A 7,541-nucleotide genomic window follows, 5' to 3' on the forward strand; every position below is an offset into this window, starting at 1 on the left:
ATCCTGGGATTATTCTAATTTCCTTATGTATCTCTAACTGCGAGGTCAACATTTTATTTTTTCCATCTGAGACTAAATAAATCCATTTCGGGATCAAAAACAAGCAGTGCAGAGTGATGCAGAGTCTCCCTCATGTGGAAATATTGAGTTAAGCCACGAATACAAGCTCATAATTAATACAAGCTCATATTAATAATTATACGCCGAAAAGTGAAACTGGTAGGACTTAAGTGCTTAATTTCACAATATAGCAGCCATCTGAGGGACGCAGGATGCAGATACATCATGTTGCCAGTACATTACATCAGTGTCTGTGGGCAATACAGCAACAAAGTCTTTATAAATGCCAGTTTCCTAAGACAAGTTAATGTTGCCCTGCCAGATCTTGGTCGCTGCTCAACTTAAAATCAATTAACAAGCTGGAAAATATATGAGCTACCCTGTTTTTCTGGGTTTTAGACAGCCATATGTTTCTGTATGTACTTTAAAATGATCTCCATATTGTAATTTTAGACTGCTCCTGTTATAAAGTTTGGTGTTACATTGGCTGAGTTCTGTATTCGTCCTTGGGTATCTTGCACGACTGCAGGTATTATATCGCTGATGAAAACCTCTGCATTGTATGTGCGTTGGTGGAGTCCACCCATGGCTTCGAATCAATCTAACACCTTGCGGGTCATGCTGGGAACTGCTTTTTATTAGTGTGGAATAACCCTTGTTACAGCTAGAAGGGTGGGTGTTTAAGAACGAGCTTGAATTGAAACCAGAGAGAATACAGCTGAAATAACGCACAAATCTTTTTGTGCGGTTGACTTGACACATGAGCTGAGCGCGTGGCCTTCGTAGTGACTTCACAGGCTTGTAAAGCTGCATCACTCCAGGGTCCGATCCCGACGTCCAAGTTCATGGATTCGCAGGCTTTGTGGTAGACTCTTGCCAAGTTTGTGACAACTTACAGATCACCACGTGCATAAGGGCACTCTCTCACAGATATTTTAACTTTTTAAGTGCAGTTCTTTAGACTACGTTTGATTTCCTCAGGTCCTTCCAAGTCGGATTCTTCACAAATCAGACATGAGTCCTAATTATAGAGCACACAATGGAACAGCCTAGGAAGAGTACAGGGTGTGCCATTAGTCGCTTTTCCATTGGACATCTGCGCAAAACTTTACCAATATTTACTAAATGTCGAAAAAACAGAAGTGTGTACTGTCAGTTTTTTCATTAAATCACAAATCCGATGATTTGTTTATTTATTATTGTGAGATGACACGAGAAGTCATTCCATAAATATGGTGATGAACGTAAATATCATGCTGATCAAGGTTATTATCGTTAACGAAAACTAACGAAATGACAAAAACTAGGACTGAAGAAACATTTTCGTTAACTGAAATAAATAAAAACTACAATTAAAAGAAAAAACGATAACTAACTGAAACTGTATTGTGTTCTTACAAAACTAACTAAAATGGATAAAAATTATGGATAAAATTCCCTTCGTTTTCGTCTTTGTCAACATCGGATTGATACGAAATCGATTTATTACGCTCTAGCAATTTTAGCTAGCGGCACCCTACGACACTTCAGTCCGTCACTTCTCGTCAGTTGTCATTTAGAGTCGTCTTCTCGTCCTCACTCTACCTGGAAACATGGAGACTAAAGTTGGGAGAAAGCAGCAGAGTCCTGTATGGGATTTATTTGAATACCACAAAACTAAAATTAATACTAAAACTAAACTAAAACTAAGCATTTAGAAAAAAAATGAAAACTAATAAAAACTAGCAAACCTGCTCTAAAAACGAACTAAAACTAACTGAATTAGAGAAAAAAAAGTCAAAACTAAATAAAACTAAACTATAATGACAAATCCAAAACTATTATAACCTTGATGCTGATTTACAGATATATTCATTATTATTATATATATATTACCCCTCGTCCCGTACTAAATTGAAAAATGATTGGGTTTCCTGATGTGCCCACACATACCGTGCCATGTTTCTTTTAAAACTCTTCTTCGCTTGTTGTAATGTCTGTCAACATCTGTTTTTTTAAATCACGTGACTCTAGTTGCTGCAGTTTTGCATGATTTACCAATTGCGCTACGCCCAAAAAAAACACCTCTTGCCAGTGCAAAAACTTTTAATTGAAAAATGAGAGTTTTGGCGAAATTGTGAATTTTCCATTAGTTAAATTTTTATGTGCAAGTTATATTCACGTAATCTGAGGGTCAATGGAAAAGCGACTATTGACCATGCCCTTCATTGTTCAGTAACACATATTTTTAACAGAGGTATTAATAGATAGGAAGAAATCACTAATTAAGGTGGTAAAATCAGCAGACTGATCTCAATAAATGGCGTTGTATGTCATGCCAGTTCTTATGGCATTTGGCGTGCTATACCTACGCATTTTCGACCTTTTGCCTGTTATTCAACACCATTTGATCTCCAGTTCACACAACCCTAACCCTCAGTGCGTGGTATTTGATGCATCAATTCAGGTTGGACAGGGGGGCTACTAACGGCATGAACATATGGAAAGCTTATAATGCATTCAGATAACACACCAATTAAAAGTGGCGTGTATATTTACACAAGTCATGATATCATGTTGGAATCAGCTGCTGTCACCAACAGAGGCTGGTAAGTATCTTATTAATGAATTTCCAGTGACAGTAGTATGTCAGATTAGAACTAATGAATGCATTTACACAAAGAAAAATTACACACTTGCACAGAAATTCGTGTTTTCACGTTTTTGGCTGTTTTTGTTTTCTCTGAAAATCTGGTTAATTTGAGGAAAGTCAATCGAATTCCAATGCAAATAAAAGATGCCAACTCTGATCCGCCTAAAAATATAAGTCTCAGTCTGCTTCAAGTGAACCAAATGCAGGTAGCAGATCACAACGCAGGGCATTGTGGGTAAACACAACCTAAACAAACACACATGTAGAATATGATGCAGCTCCATGTTTGTTTTTATGTGGTGGAAATAGTTGTCTTTCATTAACCAACAGATGAGCGAGGTTTCTTGTTCATTGTTTGTCTTGTCTTCTCGTTCAGTCATTCTTGATGCAGCGCCACCACAGGTGAGGGGGGGAATGGGTTATTCAAAAGGGTTGGTTCTTGACACCAAACTCAGACCACTAGAATATTGCGATCCCAATCAAACCAAGTCTAACTGACGATTCGGTGTAAAAATGACTGTAAACAGCCACCAATGACCAAAAGCATCTACTGATCTAAAAATGTAATAATTTTTGAATCACTAATCCTATCAATACAAGTAAATAATTCAGGTAAAATGTAGTTTCTCAGCTTTTTATTCTCATTATTTATGACCCATTTGGATGTTCAGAGGCTCTAGAGTGAACATGGTAACACTGTCATCTTCTGCAACATGGATTCATCAGTAAAACCCATGTAGGTTGTCAAACTTGTAATGACAGTGGTTGTAGACGTTTGTTTTTATGTTCAGTTAATGATGGATTTTGTTGAAATGATCCCTTTGCCCTCAGTTTTCATAAAATAATGTTTCAGTTTACTCACTTTCTATCAAGATCTACAGTCGCGGAAAAAATTATTAGACCATGAAAAGTCATCAAAAACAATGGTTATGCAATGAAGTACTAACTCCTGTGTGTATCATGTGACTAAAACAGACAGAACAGAAAACATGGAATGCCTAAAAGCACTGTTTTTGTCAGTACAATGCCATAGATACTGATGTAAGACATGAAGGAATTTTGGTTATTATCAAGAAAACATGGAAAATGGTTAGATATCAGCTCTGAAATTAAACTCTTACGAGCTATTTTTGTTATCATTATATTTGTCCAAACAAATGTACCTTTAGTTGTACCAGGCACTAAAATGAACAAGAAATTGAAGAAAACAAGGGTGGTCTAACATTTTTTTCCCGCAACTGTACATGATCATTGAATTAAATGTAAGGAATCACTGAATTTTCACTGAAAATATACATATGATATTGTATTAAATGGTGATATGAAATTTGGAAGAAAAAAAAAAACAGTTCAAGGTTTTTCAGAGTTAGAAAGCACCAAGGATCCACAGAGAAACTCTCCAAAAGGACTCAGCCCTCGCTTGGATTCTAGATATCAGCACTGTATGTAACCTCCTGAAACGAAGCGGTTGATCTGTCCTTGACTTTGAGAAAGTCTTGTTGCCTGAGGGAATTACCCACAGTTCATAGCATTGTGGCATCAAAGCCCCGAGGCATTAAACAATGGTAACTACGCATACATCGGGAGTGGTGGCATGGTTAATTTTTAAATAGAAACACTACATTAATAAGAATTTGATGTGTATAAAAACATGTGCATTACGTTACAGCTTAATTATCAATCAGTGCTTTCTAGTTTTTCCCGATTTGACAAAAACAAGTTAATTGATCAGCCTCTAAAGCAGGATGCAGGAGGGAATTCAGATCACGCATTTGGTCCTATCAATGCTTTATATGTGACATAAAAAAAGCATGTAAAGTGTCATAATATCCACCATTCTCCAAAATAGATCTTTAGGGTTGATAGATGAGGCCAGACTAGGATTGGGAATATCTCTACCATGTTAAAAACTAACATGGAACACTGTCGCCATCTGGTGGTAAAACATGGATTGCTGCTGCTGAATGGAGGTGCAGATAAGTCTCCATTTTGGTTCATTAGTTAAATATATACTAAGTTACACCTGGTACTAATAAATAAAAAATAAGGCAATAAGTCAGAGTGTTCATCCTGGTCTTATACTGGCTGAATGTTCGCAGTCATTCCACTGTTAACCCTCAGATGGGTTTTATCAGAGCAGGTTCACAAGTTTCAGACACAGTTTACAGCAAACTGGCTGCGAAGACTTTACACTTTGGAGGTTACAGTATTGCTCACCCTGTTCTTCAGCTACCTCATTTATCAGCCGACATCATCTTCTCTGAGCCTGACCTTCTCCTCTGCCAGATATGATCACAAAACACTGCCTCAGCCCCAGAAAGCAGCAGTGGAGAACGTGAAAGGAAAAAAAAAAACACACACTGGAATTAGTTATTCAGTTAAAGAAAACTGAAATAAAGTTAAACATGAGCCGATTATGACTGAAATAAATACAAGAAAATAAGAGCTAAGTAAAGTTGACTGGATAACTGTTGACTTGAATATGTAAGTAATAAATACCTGAATTATTAAACACCAGTAATAAAGCACTTCAAGTCTCTTCAGTTTAGTGCATTACTAAAACCATGTTATACAACTTTGTCCTGCTCATAATTTACAAATAACACTCTTGTACAGGGTGGGGAAGCAAAATTTACAATGAACATTTAGTTGTTTTTTCTCAGCAGGCACTACGTCAATTGTTTTGAAACCAAACATATATTGATGTCATAATCATACCTAACACTATTATCCATACCTTTTCAGAAACTTTTGCTCATATGAGTAATAGTTGGAGTGTCCATAAAGACTGTTTATAATGTAAAGAAGAGAATGACTATGAGCAAAACTATTACGAGAAAGTCTGGAAGTGGAGGAAGCAACAAAAAAACGCACCAAAGCTTTTATTAAAGCTCTCAAATCCAAAATCCTAAAGGATCCAACCAAATCCATGAGAAAAATGGCAATTGAACTTGAGGTAGACAACAAGAAATGCAGTAAAATATGATTTGAAGTTAAAATCTTACACAAGAACACCAAAACACTTGTTGACAACAGCAACAAATCCAACTTTAGCAAATTTTTGGGAATCATGTTTATGGCCGCCTTCTAGCCCAGATCTAAACCCTCTGGATTCTGCTATTTGGGGCGTTTTAGAACATGCTACCAATAGAACATCACACAGCAATGTCGACTTTCTTAAAGATACTATTAAAGAAGAATGGGAGAAGTTGTCACCCGAATGTTTGAGGAACACTTGCGCAAGTTTCAGGAAGCGTGTGAAGGCAGTTATTGAGAAAGGAGGAGGACACATAGAATAAAAACATTTTCTATGATGTAAATTTTCTTGTGGCAAATAAATTCTCATGACTTTCAATAAACTAATTGGTCATACACTGTCTTTCAATCCCTGCCTCAAAATATTGTAAATTTTGCTTCCCCACCCTGTATATTATTGAGTTCCTTGTTAAAGTCTGACTTTGTTCCCTTTTGTTTACTCATATTTTCTCACCAATGAGCATCATATGCAAAAATGTCTTAAATTATATATGCAGGGAATCTTTAATACTTGGGACAGAGTATCATAATCTAACAACAAATATCAAGAATGAAATAAATTTGTATAGTTGAGGCTATTTGATAAAGGTTAAACTATAGTCATTGCTCACATCATATCAAACAAGTGGTGCCAGGCACAACAAACCCCGCCCCTGGTACATATTTCACCCATTTCAAGTAAATGGGAAGATTTTAAAAATTCACAAAAAACTTTAACTTTGACCTACTTTTCCCAAAATGTAATGACAGCCATTCTGGGTCAGTGGCAATATAGAAACCAGATTTGGTATGAATTCAACCAATAGGTTTGCTGCTACAGACGTGAAATTTCACCCATTATAAATAAATAGGGAAAAAAAAAAAAGATATAAAAAATTTTCAGCTTCGACCTTCTGTTCCCAAAATGTAATGACGTCTAATCTGGGTCACTGGCAATCTATAAACCAGATCTGGTACAAATTCAACCAACAGTTTTGCTGCTAGAGTGTTAACAAATAAAGCAACAAACTGAACCAAAAATAATTCCCCTTGCTTCCCCTTTGGAGGGTGGGACAATTAGCAGAATATAATAGAAATGTGCACACACCGTCTTAACTGAAATTGCATTATGTTATATATTTGCATTATAATCTGTTGTGCCTGGCATCACTCGTTGGTTCCTAATTTCAACATAAATTATTGGGTTGGAACAGATGGAACTGAGTAGACTAATGTGACTTTCTTTGCAGTTTGAACATTTAACAGAGACATTTAAACACAATACAGTAAACAATTTTATGACAGCATAACTTAAGACCTACCATATCAAATTTAATACTTTTTAAAGACTTTAAGGTTTTCAAATGTAGATTTATAAATTCAAAATGTTTAAGACTTTTTAAGACCGCGCAGGAACCCTGTTAGAGCTATGGGCTCTGTGCACAGCCTCACTACTTCCTCATCTTCAGGTGGGTCCTTTATTTCCTGTCTTTCATTATTGGACACTGATTAATCCATGTGTTCCTAATCAATCAGTTGTCTCAACAAGTAGCAGACACACCTGGATTAGTCTGTGTGTCCAATAATGAAAGACAGGAAATAAAGGACCCACTTGAAGTTGAGGAAGTAGTGGGGCTGTGTATAGAGTCCATTTGCATAAATAGTCTATAGAGGCTCTTATGTTTCTCAACTGTTGCTCAGAGTTGTTGCATGATGTTGCCACAAACCATAACACTGAAGCTTTAGGGTGGAATATTACACCTACTATGTCTGAGACGATTTCCCCCTTAATAACAAACCCCAAAGCAGGACAAACGCTGGCTCTAATGTGTTC

The sequence above is a fragment of the Sphaeramia orbicularis genome, chromosome 11 (assembly GCF_902148855.1).
Source record: "Sphaeramia orbicularis chromosome 11, fSphaOr1.1, whole genome shotgun sequence".
Taxonomy (NCBI): Eukaryota; Metazoa; Chordata; class Actinopteri; order Kurtiformes; family Apogonidae; genus Sphaeramia; species Sphaeramia orbicularis.